This window comes from Macaca nemestrina, chromosome 5, assembly GCF_043159975.1.
Source record: "Macaca nemestrina isolate mMacNem1 chromosome 5, mMacNem.hap1, whole genome shotgun sequence".
Lineage (NCBI taxonomy): Eukaryota > Metazoa > Chordata > Mammalia > Primates > Cercopithecidae > Macaca > Macaca nemestrina.
In genome coordinates this window covers 44,622,096-44,639,700 of record NC_092129.1, presented here as the reverse complement: position 1 = coordinate 44,639,700, position 17,605 = coordinate 44,622,096, and the positions used below count along the sequence as shown (strand labels likewise).

Sequence of the window (17,605 nt, the reverse complement as noted above, 5' to 3'; positions counted from 1 at the left end):
GCAGTGATGTTTGTCAGTTTTTTTGACTGATAACTCCCAAGCACCATGAGCTGTGCCTGGCACAATGTAAGGATTTAATGTTTTTTATAGAAAAGAGTGAATGAATGAATGAATGAATGAATACATGAATAGAAATTTTTAGTGTTCAATTTGAAATAGCTTGATCTTGGAATGTAAACTCCTCTCAAAAAAACATTGACCAACTTGACTATTTTCAAAGTTCTTTGTGTTTGTGAGTTGGTGAATGTTTTGAGAAAAATGAGGCTGAATTTCACATCTGGTAAAATCATGCCAAACAGACAGCATGTGTGGGAGAACATGATGATCCCTCACCCCACCTAATCCAGTGAAGGCAGAAAAGGCCCCAGTACATGTGCAGGGATAATTATGATATTTTTGACTTCCATGGGGGCATAGAATAGGGCTTCAAGTGATTTTCTGTAAATACTACATGACCTGAAATTTCCACCTGATGTTCAGGTTTTGTCCATTCATGTACCACCACATGTGAGACTTTGCCTGTGTGTACTAGATCAGGAATGTAAGGAACAACAGAATAACACAAACACACACACACACACACACACACACTCCAATTTAAAAAACCCTCTGATAATAATAGTACAGTACTAAAGGAAAAGTTTCGAAGCTGATTACTCCCAAGAAAGCATTGTGTTTAAGCTATACCAATCCAATGAGAATATACTGTGTCTTTTAAAAACGTTATTACAAAAGAGGCTGGGGGCTGAGGAATGAGATTGGAGGTGACAGATGAGGTGGGAGTAGCAGAGGGGAGCACCATCTCACATCTGGTTGCAGCTCTAAAGCCGTGACTCAGGCTGACCCTTTGCTCACCTGGGTTGATGCTGCCGCACACGTAGGCAGCACTATGCTGCGGGCACTATGTTTGCCCATGGGCTGCCGTCCATGCTGTTGCAACATACCGCTGTTCCCATAAACTCTGCCCAAACCATGGATCATTGCCTCATTTGTGGCACTAATTCACCCATGACCTCCAACCCCTTTCAGGATTTAGAGCAAGTCCCTCTGCTGCCACTGCCCATTGTTCTTAGTTTTTCTCATTGTCTCTGATGTTTACCCCTCCAGATGGTGGGAAAACATACTGTTCCTAGGTTTGCACTTTAGCAGAGGTACCACTAGATTGAGGGGCTTTTGGGCCCTAATAATACTGTTTTGATCTACCACTCAACAAACTGGATTGAAGTCTAATTTTACAAAGCTTTGATGTTTTCTCTAGCCCTTTCTTTCCCATAACATGTAAAACTTTCTTCCCAAGGCACACGGATAAGGGAAACTGAGGCTATTTGTTTCCCTTTATACACAATTTATTTGTGAAGAGAATATTTGCCAAACATCATTCACAGAAAACACAAACTGTACTTCATCCCAGGTTTCATCTCATTTTTATATCCTTATTTTCCTTGGGTCTTTTTCCCTAAAAACTTATTTTCCATTTATGTTATCTAGCTGTATTGAATATATTTGTACATGTTCTTCAGTTATTTCTAGAACAAGATGAAGTAAAATTAAGCAAGCATACTAGGTACATGTATACGCTCATGCCAAATGTGGCAAGACTTTTCACCGAGTCACTAGGGAACTTGAGAGCACCATCATTGCTCCCGTTGTACCACAGGTTCATCATACGATCTTGGCTGACTCTCTTCCCCCTCTGTTTTCATTTACTTTGGCATAAAGGAGTATCATAGCAGTTAACCTATCTCTGGGGTGTGTTCAGGTTTAATGAATAAATGTGTATAATGTCTTTGGAGCACCTCACGTGAGATGTGCTGTAACTGCACATTATTAGAGCTGCTATTACAGCACCACCTCGGGACCCTTAGCCTTTAAGCTAGCTCGAGACGGGAGGTCTCGGAAATAATAACAGCCATTCTCCCAGTGTGCCTTTCTCCTGAAACCTCAGAGATCTTAAAGACATTACCTTATTAATGTAAAACTCAGCACGAGATGGATGGAAATGACTCCTGAGTATTTCCTATTTCCAGGTGGGAGACATCAGCAACACTTTTGCACTTACACACATTTCACCTGAAATGTGAGCACTTAACTGACACTGTTCATGTAAGAGAGAGCCCCTAATTCATGGTTTCTCTGCAGAGACATGACACTGGGTGATGCTGCTGCAAAGAGTGGCTCCAGTCTAGTATTACTTACACCTCTCAAGATAGTAATGAAGGAACCAAGCCACATTCGTATACTAATAATCATAATGGTGATCCTATGTTTTTATCTAGCCATAATTTGGCAGAAGTTTGCTTAAGAAAGCATCCAATTTTTTTTGATAGTAATATCAATGGAATGCACAAGAAGCCTCTATTTGTAGTTATATGGGTTATTGATTACTTTTAAATGGCTGAAACATTGGCTCTTATTTCAAATTATGACACACTTTTCATAGATAAGAAATCACTGGCTGAGAATCAGAGTGTATTTGCCTAGAACCTCATTATTTGAAGAATGAAGAGGCCATTGGCTAAAACAATTATAGTATCAGCCTGCTTAAAAGTAACTCGACTACACTTCTTAAAACTATTCTATAAATCAGACAGCCCTTTCTTACAATTAGTCTTAATTGGGAGGCAATCATTTTATGACATTCAGTCTCAGTATTATGCTGTCCTTGATGCCTAGTATGATATGCCCTGATGAGTCAAACCTTTATCATAATGCTCTTTGGGCTCGTTAGTAACAAAGTCTTTTTGAATTGAGCTCCAAATGGACCTGGTTATACTGAAGTTTTCAAGAGTATAATTACTATTACTCATGGTGCTTTCAATGTTGAACCTGTTTTACCTTAAATTTTCTCCAACATTTTTATAAGTGATTTTTAAAGTTAACTCCATAATTCCACTACGTAACACTGGCATTACATACTGAGATGATGGAGATTTTAGTGAGTTGTCTGCTCACACAAATATGTATTGGAAATACAACGAGCCCCAGGGCTCTCTGTCACTTGGTTAAACCTCGGGCATTTGACTGACATCATTCTTTGGCATTTGCCTCTCTGCTCTCACTTTTTTACCAACGGGTAATGGAAATATGGTTTTCAGCCTCAAATTATCCAAATGTGAGGAACTAACTCCTTATAACATTCTACCTTTCCCATTCAAGCCCCACCCAACTCCACATGGCTCCAGCACCTCTATTCTTCAGCTAGTGGGAAAAGAGCCCAGACAAGCTCAATGTCAGACATTTAGTCTTAGGCCATTGCAGTCACCAATTCCTCATGCTTCATGTAAAGGCAGAAAAAGACATCAATTTACCCAGGCTAGTTTATAATGATGTATGTTATGAAAACAGTTCTCCTAGACACCTGCAGCACGTAGCCTAGGCTTTGAAGCATGAGATTTGATTTCTCCATTTCAGCATGCAGGCATACAAATATTGTTATTGATCATAAAATTATCCCATCCTTTAAAAATACAGCTACACTATTTGATTAAAGTACTTTCCACTGCCATAAATTTCAGACTGACTCCCCTTCAGTGCAGAAATTCCTTTCCACTTGGTTTTTAAGAGTGTCTGCAATTAATTTCCTTGAGCAATTCTTTAGTCCCATGTCAGTGGATGGTTTAAAAAGGAGGAACTGGCAGGTTCATTCTACTGTCAGCTTAGCAGAATACTAAACTGTCCCCTCTAGTAAAATACAAAGTTTTGCTGCTTTCTAACTTTCTGGAGAAAAGTACATCATCCTCTCTACTGGACAAGAGACCTGGAATCGGAGAAAAGCCTGTGGTGATACAGTCTCGGTCTCATCATTCACTCATTCATGTGCGAACATTACTCAGCTCTTCCTGAGTCCTTGTATTCTCTTCTCCCAAGGCAAAGAATCAATTCACCCACTGGGCTACCAATTGTCTGCATTCAGCAAAAGGGCACCATCACTGTTTGGTGGGAGTCAATCCTAGTATTTGTGTTACAAATCAATTCAAGTTCTAACTCACAGCTTTCTTAAAAGCCAAAGAAAAATACTGGGGCTGGTGTATTACAGAATGAATTTTGAGTTTTCCCAGGAGTTAAACTTGATTTACCACTAACCAAAACAGAACACTGCAGGTTATTTTTAACAACAGTTCTTTTATTGAAACAATTAGAACAATTTCCTAGTAATTTAAGTCCAAAGATAGGACTTTCCTGGGAATATTTTGAAAATTAGTTTTTAGCATCAATTATTAAAGGATAAATTTATGTATTTTCTTCTTCGCTATTTTAGATTTTGCCTTAGGAAATCCTTTGGAAGCTTGCCCTAAAAAAAAAAAAAAAAAAAAAAAAAAAAAAAAAAAAAAAAAAAATCACTTGGAGCCAGCAATCAATCACAATTTCAGAGTGCTTGATTACCAAAAAGACCAAGAAAGAATAACCTCTCATCACTCTTCATGTTAGCGTGTGTCAACTCTGACAGCAATTTCTACCTATGTTGTGGGTTGGTTGAAAAGATAGATTTGGTAACAATAATTTTTTCCATGTTTTGAACACAAAAAAATGGCCTTTGATTTTTGGTCATAGACCTTATTTGATGGACTTGATATTGCTTTCAATGAAAAAGGAGTAGTTAGTAATAATCAATGTAATTTTAAACCCCAGTGTTTTTATTTATCCCACAGATCAATACCTCTATAGGAGCACTGCTTTCCATCAAAGACACTATGGAGAAACTGTGTTCATCAGCTTAACCATATCCATTTCTCAGCACCAATGATTAAATAACTTCAGCCTGTATGAATTTGTTTGGGGTGTCCTTAAAGTAGGCTAATTCTGTTCCAGTTGAATGTCCTTGATTATATGGTACTCAGACAGAAGGAGATTACAAACACTAGAAACGATTCAAATGTCTTTGTGTTAATTAAATTGCCAGAAATTTTATCATGAGGTTGTAATGATTCCAAGGCCCTGGCAGGATGTGGCTCCTTTAAAAGGAGCAACATTCTGAACCCGCAGCCTCCCTTTGCTGACTTAGCAGGGCTGCAATCAGCCTGCATGTTAGAGCCCCTGGGAACTGGGCAAAGCAGCCCTTTAGTACTAAGTGGATGTACAGAGGTTTTGCTGGAAGATTTTAAAAATGCGTGCTGAATGTCAAATCTCAAACCTACTCAAATCAGGACAAGGTTTTAGAAAACCTTCTTTTTATTTCAAAGTCCAACACTGCTATTAGAACTTGGAAATGTAACTTTTCTCTTCACCTTCACAGCCTGCTAGAACTCATTTCATGAACAATATTTTAGGAATTGTCTATTGATTCTTATCATTGTACTTTCTTTTCCACTCTTTGGAACTTGATAGGAAATGTCCCATGCATTCTTCTCTCCAGTGGGAACTTTGAAAAACCCTCTGGGGGAGTATTTTCCTCTAGCATGGCTTTGAACGTGGGAACATTATGATACAATGTGATAATGAACAATGTGAAATTGTTGGTGCAGTGATAGCAGCCATGTCCATTGAAAACTCCTGCATGTTCTGAAAGAGGCTGGATGGCTTACTACGAAATGTGTCTCCCTGGAGGTTTTATGCTTGGTGAATTGTATCTTCCAATAAGTTATCCAAAGTAAGAAACTTGGATTTTTCTCAATTGCAAGGAGCCCTCTTGCTTAGACTGTTGAACATTTTACACTGGAAATTCGAAGCCAGGTAAAACTTTCATATTTCTTTTGGAATCTGACACTACCCAGTTTACCAAGAGATTTGCCAAGATTTGAAGAACCTTTCTATGAACCTCGGGAAATTTCACGCTAGTGCTGAAACCGGAAACGAGGCACATTTCACCAGGTGTCAGATTTCCTTCTGACCAGCTAGCTCTTCCCCCAGGTTATATTAATTATTTCCTGCCTCAGGATGCGAGAGAAAGATTAACTGGCCTCACACACGACCAAATAAAATATTTCCAAGGAAAAAGAAGTCTTACCAAATACGAATCTGAAGAAGATGACTTCACGATATCACATCATTTTTATCTGGACTCATTATTTAGCCAGTGGCTTTGTTACAACACAAATAGTGTTCTGTGAAAACGGAATCACAAATGGGGATTAGAAGTATATTACGAGTGTCTAATAATGATAATAACAAGATCCGCAGTAATAGCTTCAGAAGGAAAAGAAGGAAGGAGTGAAGAACTTTTGAAGATGTTCTTAGTAAATTTACCAGAGCATTCAGTGACCCAATAGAGATTTTGATGTGGAAGAGGAATGCAGAAACAAGCATGCAACTTATAAACTTTTACAATATTAGTACACCTAGGCAGGCCATTTTGTAAGTCTTTCCTTCTTTTCAAATGAATGAGGCTTTTAATGTGATATTTATTTCTTAAATGTTTGTGGAAACCGGGCTTCCTCAGCCTTGGCATTATTGACATTTTGGGCTGGATGATTCTCTGTTGTGGAGGCTCTGTCCTGAGCATTGTAGGATGTTTAGTGGCATCACTGCCCTCTATTCACTACATACCAGAAGCACCGCACCCCCTACAAGTCATGGCAGTCAATACCCACCTCCAGATATTGCCAAATGTGCCCTGTGAGGCAAAATTGTCCTGGTTACAACTATTTGTTTAAACCTTGCATGCCCTATGTCTCCAGATGTTCCAGATTCTGCGATTTGTGTGTCAGTTTTGTTTGTTTGTTTGTTTGTTTGTTTGTTGTCCCATGCATTCAGAGTACTTTATATGTATCAAGACTATAATTGCTCAACATCTCCAAGGAACATTTAGAAACAATGACAGAATCTATGAGCTTGAAGAGACCTTAGGAAAAAGAGGATCATAACAACAGTAGCAGCAGTAGCAACAAACTAATTTCTGAAGTTCAAACCTATTAATGAGGAAACAAAAAAATGCCCTAAAGAGAAACTACAAATATCAACAATCTCTTGACATTTCTGAAGGGCCAGCATGTGAAAATGATCGCTAGCTTTTTCATCAAACTACCATGTTTGTGTTGTCCAGTACAATAGTCACTAGCCTATTGTATTTTGTGATTATTTACATTGTATTATGTTGTGATTATTTATGTTGTATTGGGCGACTATTCACATTTAAATTTAAATTAAGTAAAATTAAATAAAATGAAAATTTTCAGTTCCTGAAGTCACTAATGCTCAAAGCCATATGCAGCTGGTGATTACCCTATCAGATGATGCAGATAAAGAATATTTCCATCAGGGGAAAAAGTTCTGGCCAATGCTGCTGAGAGTGCAGATGCAACAGGTAGAAATTCCAATAAGATAAGTTTCAATTTTATATATACATATTTAAGAAAACATTTAAAAATCAGAGCTTTGCAACAGTTATTCTCTTCAGTGAGGCTTGAGTAGATACCAAGAAACAATTCTTGCTGAGTAGACTGGTGCAATGGATGAACCGAACCCTCTAGCCCAGACCGAAAAGGCCCTGGTACAAGTTTTTATAATGTTTTAATGTAATAAAATTTTCATAATTTCTTTCAACCCCATGAAATTGAAAGAAACATTCATATTTTAAAATTAGTACATTTCAAATATTACATAGCTTCTCAATTAAGACAATATTTGCAAAATGAAGACTGCTTATTTAAAATTTTCCCCTGTGGAGACTCCAGGGGTGGAGCAAGATGGCCGAATAGGAACAGCTCCAGTCTCCAGCTCCCAGCACAAGTGACAACAGAAGACGGGTGATTTCTGCATTTTCAACTGAGGTACTGGGTTCATCTCACTAGGGAGTGCCAATCAGTGCTAGTCAGCTGCTGCAGCCCAACCAGCGAGAGCTGAAGCAGGGTGAGGCATCACCTCACCTGGGAAGCGCAAGGGGGAAGGGAATCCCTTTTCCTAGCCAGGGAACTGAGACACACAACACCTGGAAAATCGGATAACTCCCACCCCAATACTGCATGTTACCAAGGGTCTTTGCAAATGAAACACCAGGAGATGATATCCCACACCTGGCCGGGAGGGTCCCACGCCCACGGAGCCTCCCTCATTACTAGCACAGCAGTCTGAGATCTAACTGCAAGGCAGCAGCCAGGCTGGGGGAGCAGTGCCCACCATTGCTGAGGCTTAAGTAGGTAAACAAAGCCCCTGGGAAGCTCGACCTGGGTGCAGCCCACAGCAGCTCAAGGAGGCCTGCGTGTCTCTGTAGACTCCATCTCTGGGGACAGGGCACAGCTAAACAACAACAACAAAAAAGCTGCAGAAACCTCTGCAGATGCAAACAACCCTGTCTGACAGCTTTGAAGAGAGCAGTGGATCTCCCAACACGGAGGTTGAGATCTGAGAATGGACAGACTGCCTGCTCAAGTGGGTCCCTGACCCCTGAGTAGCCACTAGGAGACATCCCCCACTAGGGGCAGACCGACACCCCACGCCTCACATGGCAGGGTACACCCCTGGGACGAATCTTCCAAAGCAAGAATCAGACAGGTACACTTGCTGTTCAGCAATATTCTATCTTCTGCAGCCTCTGCTGCTGATACCCAGGCAAACAGGGTCTGGAGTGGACCTCAAGCAATCTCCAACAGACCTACAGCTGAGGGTCCTGACTGGTAGAAGGAAAACTAACAAACAGGAAGGACACCCATACCAAAACCCCATCAGTACGTCACCATCATCAAAGACCAGAGGCAGATAAAACCACAAAGATGGGGAAAAAGCAGGGCAGAAAAGCTGGAAATTCAAAAAATAAGAGCGCATCTCCCCCTCCAAAGGAACGCAGCTCATCGCCAACAACGGATCAAAGCTGGACAGAGAATGACTTTGACAAGTTGAGAGAAGGTTTCAGTCCTTCAAACTTCTCAGAGCTAAAGGAGGAATTACGTACCCAGCGCAAAGAAACTAAAAATCTTGAAAAAAGAATGGAAGAATGGATAACTAGAATAATCAATGCAGAGAAGGCCATAAATGAACTGACAGAGATAAAAACCATGACATGAGAAATACGTGACAAATGCACAAGCTTCAGTAACCAAATCTATCAACTGGAAGAAAGAGTATCAGCGATTGAGGATCAAATGAATGAAATGAAGTGAGAAGAGACGTCTAAAGAAAAAAGAGGAAAAAGAAATGAACAAAGCCTTCAAGAAGTATGGGATTATGTGAAAAGACCAAATCTACGTCTGATTGGGGTGCCTGAAAGTGACGGGGAAAATGGAACCAAGTTGGAAAACACTCTTCAGGATATCATCCAGGACAACTTCCCCAACCTAGTAAGGCAGGCCAACATTCAAATTCAGGAAATACAGAGAATGCCACAAAGATACTCCTCGAGAAGAGCAATTCCAAGACATATAATTGTCAGATTTACCAAAGTTGAAATGAAGGAAAAACTGTTAAGGGCAGCCAGAGAGAAAGGTTGGGTTACCCACAATGGGAAGCCCATCAGACTAACAGCAGATCTCTCGGCAGAAACTCTACAAGCCAGAAGAGAGTGGGGGCCAATATTCAACATTCTTAAAGAAAAGAATTTTCAACCCAGAATTTCATACCCAGCCAAACTAAGTTTCATAAGTGAAGGAGAAATAAAATCCTTTACAGATAAGCAAATGCTTAGAGATTTTGTCACCACCAGGCCTGCCTTACAAGAGACCCTGAAGGAAGCACTAAACATGGAAAGGAACAAACAGTACCAGCCATTGCAAAACCATGCCAAAATGTAAAGACCATCCATGCTAGGAAGAAACTGCATCAACAAACGAGCAAAATAACCAGTTAATATCATAATGACAGGATCAAGTTCACACATAACAATATTAACCTTAAACGTAAATGGACTAAATGGTCCAATTAAAAGACACAGACTGGCAAACTGGATAAAGAGTCAAGACCCATCAGTGTGCTGTATTCAGGAGACCCATCTCACATGCAGAGACACATATAGGCTCAAAATAAAGGGATGGAGGAAGATCTACCAAGCAAATGGAGAACAAAAAACAGCAGGGTTTGCAATGCTAGTCTCTGATAAAACAGGCTTTAAACCGTCAAAGATCAAAAGAGACAAAGAAGGCCATTACATAATGGTAAGGGAATCAATTCAACAGGAAGAGCTAACTATCCTAAATATATATGCACCCAATACAGGAGCACCCAGATTCATCAAGCAAGTCCTTAGAGACTTACAAAGAGACTTAGACTCCCATACAATAATAATGGGAGATTTCAACACCCCACTGTCAACAGTAGACAGATCAATGAGACAGAAAGTTAACAAGGATATCCAGGAATTGAACTCATCTCTGCGCCAAGTGGACCTAACAGACATCTACAGAACTCTCCACCCCAAATCAACAGAATATACATTCTTCTCAGCACCACATCACACTTATTCCAAAATTGACCACATAATTGGAAGTAAAGCACTCCTCAGCAAATGTACAAGAACAGAAATTATAACAAACTGTCTCTCAGACCACAGTGCAATCAAACTAGAACTCAGGACTAAGAAACTCAGTCAAAACTGCTCAACTACATGGAAACTGAACAACCTGCTCCTGAATGACTATGGGGTACATAACGAAATGAAGGCAGAAATAAAGATGTCCTTTGAAACCAATGAGAACAAAGATACAACATACCAGAATCTCTGGGACACATTTAAAGCAGTGTGTAGAGGGAAATTTATAGCACTAAATGCCCATGAGAGAAAGCAAGAAAGATCTAAAATTGACACTCTAGCATCACAATTAAAAGAACTAGAGAAGCAAGAGCAAACACATTCAAAAGCTAGCAGAAGGCAAGAAATAACTAACAACAGAGCAGAACTGAAGGAAATAGAGACACAAAAAACCCTTCAAAAAATCAATGAATCCAGGAGTTGGTTTTTTGAAAAGATCAACAAAATTGATAGACCACTAGCAAGACTAATAAAGAAGAAAAGAGAGAAGAATCAAATAGATGCAATAAAAAATGATAAAGGGGATATCACCACCAACCCCACAGAAATACAAACTACCATCAGAGAATACTATAAACACCTCTACGCAAATAAACTAGAAAATCTGGAAGAAATGGATAATATCCTGGACACTTACACTGTCCCAAGACTAAACGAGGAAGAAGTTGAATCCCTGAATTGACCAATAGTAGGCTCTGAAATTGAGGCAATAATTAATAGCCTACCAACCAAAAAAAGTCCAGGACCAGATGGATTCACAGCTGAATTCTACCAGAGGTACAAGAAGGAGCTGGTACCATTCCTTCTGAAACTATTCCAATCAATAGAAAAAGAAGGAATCCTCCCTAACTCATTTTATGAGGCCAACATCATCCTGATACTAAAGCCTGGCAGAGACACAACAAAAAAAGAGAATTTTAGACCAATATCCCTGATGAACATCGATGCAAAAATCCTCAATAAAATACTGGCTAACTGAATCCAACAGCACATCAAAAAGCTTATCTACCATGATCAAGTGGGCTTCATCCCTGGGATGCAAGACTGGTTCAACATTCGCAAATCAATAAACGTAATCCAGCATATAAACAGAACCAAAGACAAAAACCACATGATTATCTCAATAGATGCAGAAAAGGCCTTTGACAAAATTCAACAGCCCTTCATGCTAAAAACTCTCAACAAATTCGGTATTGATGGAATGTATCTCAAAATAATAAGAGCTATTTATGACAAATCCACAGCCAATACATACTGAATGGGCAAAAACTGGAAAAATTCCCTTTGAAAACTGGCACAAAACAGGGATGCCCTCTCTCACCACTCCTGTTCAACATAGTGTTGGAAGTTCTGGCTAGGGCAATCAGGCAAGAGCAAGAAATCAAGGGTATTCAGTTAGGAAAAGAAGAAGTAAAATTGTCCCTGTTTGCAGATGACATGATTGTATATTTAGAAAACCCCATCATCTCAGCCCAAAATCTCCGTAAGCTGATAAGAAACTTCAGCAAAGTCTCAGGATACAAAATCAATGTGCAAAAATCACAAGCATTCTTATACACCAGTAACAGACAAACAGAGAGCCAAATCATGAATGAACTTCCATTCACAATTGCTTCAAAGAGAATAAAATACCTAAGAATCCAACTTACAAGGGATGTAAAGGACCTCTTCAAGGAGAACTACAAATCACTGCTCAGTGAAATAAAAGAGGGCACAAATAAATGTAAGAACATACCATGCTCATGGATAGGAAGAATCAATATTGTGAAAATGGTCATACTGCCCAAGGTAATTTATAGATTCAATGCCATCCCCATCAAGCTACCAATGAGTTTCTTCACAGAATTGGAAAAAACTGCTTTAAAGTCCATATGGAACCAAAAAAGAGCCCACATTGCCAAGAGAATCCTAAGTCAAAAGAACAAAGCTGGAGGCATCACACTACCTGACTTCAAACTATACTACAAGGCTACAGTAACCAAAACAGCATGGTACTGGTACCAAAACAGAGATATAGACCAATGGAACAGAACAGAGTCCTCAGAAATAATACCACACATCTACAGCCATCTGATCTTTGACAAACCTGAGAGAAACAAGAAATGGGGAAAGGATTCCCTATTTAATAAATGGTGCTGGGAAAATTGGCTAGCCATAAGTAGAAAGCTGAAACTGGATCCTTTCCTTACTCCTTATATGAAAATTAATTCAAGATGGATTAGAGACTTAAATGTTAGACCTAATACCATAAAAACCCTAGAAGAAAACCTAGGCAATACCATTCAGGACATAGGCCTGGGCAAGGACTTCATGTCTAAAACACCAAAAGCAACAGCAACAAAAGCCAAAATTGGCAAATGGGATCTAATTAAACTAAAGAGCTTCTGCACAGCAAAAGAAACTACCATCAGAGTGAACAGGCAACCTACAGAATGGGAGAAAATTTTTGCAATCTACTCATCTCACAAAGGGCTAATATCCAGAACCTACAAAGAACTCAAACAAATTTATGAGAAAAAAACAAACAACCCCATCAAAAAGTGGGCAAAGGATATGAACAGACATTTCTCAAAAGAAGACATTCATACAGCCAACAGACACATGAAAAAATGCTCATCATCACTGACCATCAGAGAAATGCAAATCAAAACCACAATGAGATACCATCTCACACCAGTTAGAATGGCAATCATTAAAAGTCAGGAAACAACAGGTGCTGGAGAGGATGTGGAGAAATAGGAACACTTTTACACTGTTGGTGGGACTGTAAACTAGTTCAACCATTATGGAAAACAGTATGGCGATTCCTCAAGGATCTAGAACTAGAAGTACCATATGACCCAGCCATCCCATTACTGGGGATACACCCAAAGGATTATAAATCACGCTGCTATAAAGACACATGCACACGTATGTTTATTGCGGCACTATTCACAATAGCAAAGACTTGGAATCAACCCAAATGTCCATCAGTGACAGATTGGATTAAGAAATGTGGCACATACACACCATGGAATAGTATGCAGCCATCAAAAAGGATGAGTTTGTGTCCTTTGTAGGGACATGGATGCAGCTGGAAACCATCATTCTCAGCAAACTATCGCAAGAACAGAAAACCAAACACTGCATGTTCTCACTCATAGGTGGGAACTGAACAATGAGATCACTTGGACTAGAGAAGGGAAACATCACACACCGGGGCCTATTATAGGGAGGGGGGAGGGGGGAGGAATTGCATTGGGAGTTATACCTGAAATAAATGATGAGTTGATGGGTGCTGATGAGTTGATGGGTGCAGCACACCAACATGGCACAAGTATACATAGGTAACAAACCTGCACGTTATGCACATGTACCCTAGAACTTAAAGTATAATAAAAAAGAAAAGAAAAGAAATGCTTTTAGTTAATCTATAATCTATAGAAACAATGCTTATCACTGGCTTACTGTCAATAAATATGTGGGTAAATCTGTTCGAGGCTCTCAGCTCTGAAGGCTGTGAGACCCCTGATTTCCCACCCCACACTCTAAAAATAAAATAAAATAAAATAAAATAAAATTTTCCCCTGTGCTAAGACCTGTTCACACCTTATCTGCCTTCCAAAAGAAAGTATATATTATTATGTCAGTATTCTCAAGTGAATTCCAGCCACTTATAAAATATGAACCTTCCATTTCAGTTCGTACAATATCCAAACTCAACATTTAGTTCTGTATTATGGGAAATGAAAAACAAGGACTCAGGATGCTCAGAGGGTCATCAGAGTGAAAGTCAAATGCTACGCCAGCTTGACAAGGAAGATATATTGCTCTTATATGCAGCGAAACAACTTCCAGTTAAAGAAATAAGTCCTCTGGAAGGCATTTGAAATTCAGGTGATAATTGAGGCTAAATTATCCTCAAAATGAAACAAAAATGCTACATATACAGTCGACCCTTGAAAAACATACATTTGAACAAGCTGGGTCCACTTCCACGTGGATTTTTTTCAATAAATATATTGTGAAAAATTTTGGAGATTTGCGTCAGTTTGAAAAAACTTGTAGGTGAACCAGGTGCATATCCTAGAACTATTCAAGAAATTAAGAAAAAGGTATGTCAGGAATGCACAAAATATATGCAAGATACTAGTGTACTTTATCATTCACTGCCATAAGATATACACAAATCTGTTATAAAAAGTTAAAATTTATCAAAACACACACACACAGACAATACATTCAAAGGTGAGAGAAATATAAACAAAGATGCAAAATTAAATCATAACTGCATAAAATTCATCATAGCACATACTGTACTACTGTAATAAGTTCATAGCCATCCCCTGTTGCTATTGCAGTGAGCTCACGTGAGTATCTGCCTAAAACACCATGTGATGCTAATCATCCCCACGTGAGCAGTTCCAATCCCATACTGCAATAAAAAGTGATCTCTTGAAGTTCTCACATATTTTCCATCATGTTTAGTACAATAGTGTAAACCTTGAATAATATCATGGGATCCATAGGAATTGCCAACGGTGAGGCTGGAAGTGCCCATTAGAAGCAGATTAAAAGTCATGACACTGCAAAAAAGAGCTGAATTGGTTAACATGTATCGACTGCAGATTGAGGTCTGCAGCTGCAGTTACTGCCATCTTAGAAGATTCATCTTGTAAACAGACAACATAAACTTATAGTATGGAATACAGTACTGTAAATATATTTTATCTTCCTCATGATTTCTTAATAAGATTTTCTGTTCCCTAGCGTATTTTATTGAAGGAATACAGTATAGAATACTCATACAAAATACATGTTAATCAACTGTGTTATCGGTAAGGCATTCTGGTCAGTTAAGTTTTGTGAGTTAAAAGTTATATGTGGGTTTTTGACTGCATCAGAGGTGGACATTCTTGACTCCCAAGTTGTTCAAGAGTCAGTTGTACTTCTCTCTTTGTTTATGATCTTTTTTCCCCAAAATACGAAGTCCATTCACAAAGCATGCACACATGCATATGCATAGTTTACAAATCTAATTCACTGAATTCCAGAGAATTAACTGGTACTTGTTGAGGACTTTATTTTGTTTTTATGATTTTTATTTATTTTCCCTTGTACTATTGGTAAGACAAAAAGAAGACACAATTCCTGCCCTCTAGGAAGCTTAGTGGTTTAGGTGTAATGTAGTCACACACAAATACAATGAGAGAATATTTGTAGGTAATACAAACACACAGGACAATTAGAGTTGACACAGTAAAGAGATTGCTACAGCTACAGGAGTCCATGGGGGCTTCGTGGAGGGCATGAGAGGAGTAGGGCTTAGATGCATGGATGAAGAAGTGAAAACCAAACTCTGGATGAAAAGCAGAATGTGCAAAAGCAAAATAATAACCCATTGCAAGCAAAGACGAGATCTGCAAATCTGGACTAGGATAGGGAAATGATGATTGAAAAATGGAGCAGGGTCCAATAGTGTGTGGCCTTAAAAGCTAGGTAGAGGATCATAAACCTGATGTGTTAGGAAACAGGATGTCTTTACACTCTTGTTTAACTAAGTGTTACAATGAAATAGAACCTAGGAATGTCACTTGGCATAGACCATAGAATTAAGTTGAGGATGGGTGGAGGAGAGTGACTACTAAAGGGTTCCTAGTCATAAGGCTATTACAGGGAATCGAGTCATGACAAAATGAGTGCTGGGATTTATTTGTGGATGATGGCAAAGGCTGAGGAGGATCATTCTAGTAATGAAGAATATTAAATATTGGTATTGATTAGAGTCAGGAGCTTGACATATCTACTGGCTAAATTCACATATAGGCTTTTCTAAAAAGAAGATAGTAGGCTGCCCATTTCTCAAAGAATCTTTCAGCCCCATGGTGCTCTGATCCTTACCAAAGGAGAATCAGAGAGGAATCAGGTGCTTTCTTTTCTCCGTCTTTATGCTGCCATTCCTCGCTGAGCTGCTCGCGTACTGGAGCAGATCATATACTTTCTCTGTGCCTCAGTTTTAGCATTGATAAAATATAAGTTGGTTTGTTACCCATTTCACAGCAATGCTGCTGAGCTTGTGAAATATTGGACCCTAGGAAATATTAGACATTTAGGAGAAAAAAAAAACTTTTCATAAATAGGAGACAGAGACCACCTAAAATTAGTACAGACTTTTACCTTTGAGAGCTGAATATTTCTTATCCAGCAGGTACCCAGAATTCATCATGGACAAATATATTCACACACACAAACTCTGAACAGTAGAGAATATTAAAGTCTACATATCTTCTAACGTTCCAGGATTGCAATGATGAGTTATAAATGTGAACTTTAAAAAATATATAGTCAAGGTAATTTTTCTATGCATTTAGTACTCTAGAAAGGAATATGTGAAATGAATGTTAAGACAAAATGACAGATATTCATGAGCAGTTGTTAGAAAGTGAGAAGAAGTAAATCATTTCTTTATAACCAACACCACTAAAAACCAATTACCATCTCCTGGCCATCAAACGCAACACTCCCAACCTAGGAGAGGACTACTGTATTATTGTATGGCACTAAGAGGCCACACAGGAAATACTACACTCATGGTTGGAAGATAATAATGTCAAATAAGAAAATTTCTCAGAGGATATCTAGTTCAACTCCTTCACTTTAAGTGGGGAAGAATCTGATGCAGTGGATGATTAAGTGGCAAGTCCAAGGTCCCCGGGTGATTGGTATGAGGGGCAGAAGTGGAATCCTCAGTCCAGAGACACACTGCTCACTTTTTGTGCCTCAGAATTGGCCTGGGTGCCATACTGAGCAATCATGGATGTGCCGTTCCTGAAAGTGATACGATTTCTCCCTCTGAGGTTGCAACCTTGCCAGAAGACCAAAAGCGAACAGTGGCAGCAAAGGGATGGAAAAGCAAGAGTAAGACAAAGACATGGAACATTCAGATTAAAGGTCCCCTCGGAGGAGGTCTGGTTATCTCTACTGCTTGTCCTCATCACAAATATCTAGTCCTAGCGGCCTGCAGGAAGGAAAAGGAGGAGTTACATCACAATTTGTATTACAGATAAAATATCTGCTGGAGCAAAACATAAAGAAACTTAAGGGGGAAATTTCTCTTTTTGGAGTATTAGAAAATATGAAGGGTTGCTACTGAGAAGTCAGAAATACGGACAAAAAAAATGAAACGAAGAGAGCAAGTTTAATATCAAGACTTCGGAGAGTAGTGTTGTGACA

The 17,605-nt window shown here is 39.1% G+C and overlaps 1 long non-coding RNA gene across 7 annotated transcripts in view; it reads right to left on the bottom strand.

Annotated features, from left to right (window-relative positions):
• LOC105465733 (uncharacterized) overlaps window positions 1-17,605 on the bottom strand; it is a 266,792-nt gene that overhangs the window by 26,670 nt on the left and 222,517 nt on the right. For 6 of the 7 annotated variants that reach the window (XR_011623420.1, XR_011623416.1, XR_011623421.1 and 3 more), the window contains one exon: window positions 5,945-6,041. This is a non-coding gene — a long non-coding RNA (uncharacterized lncRNA). Of the gene's footprint in view, window positions 1-2,756; window positions 4,292-5,944; window positions 6,042-17,605 lie in introns of those variants that run through there. The other variant, XR_011623418.1, reaches the window with a different exon arrangement.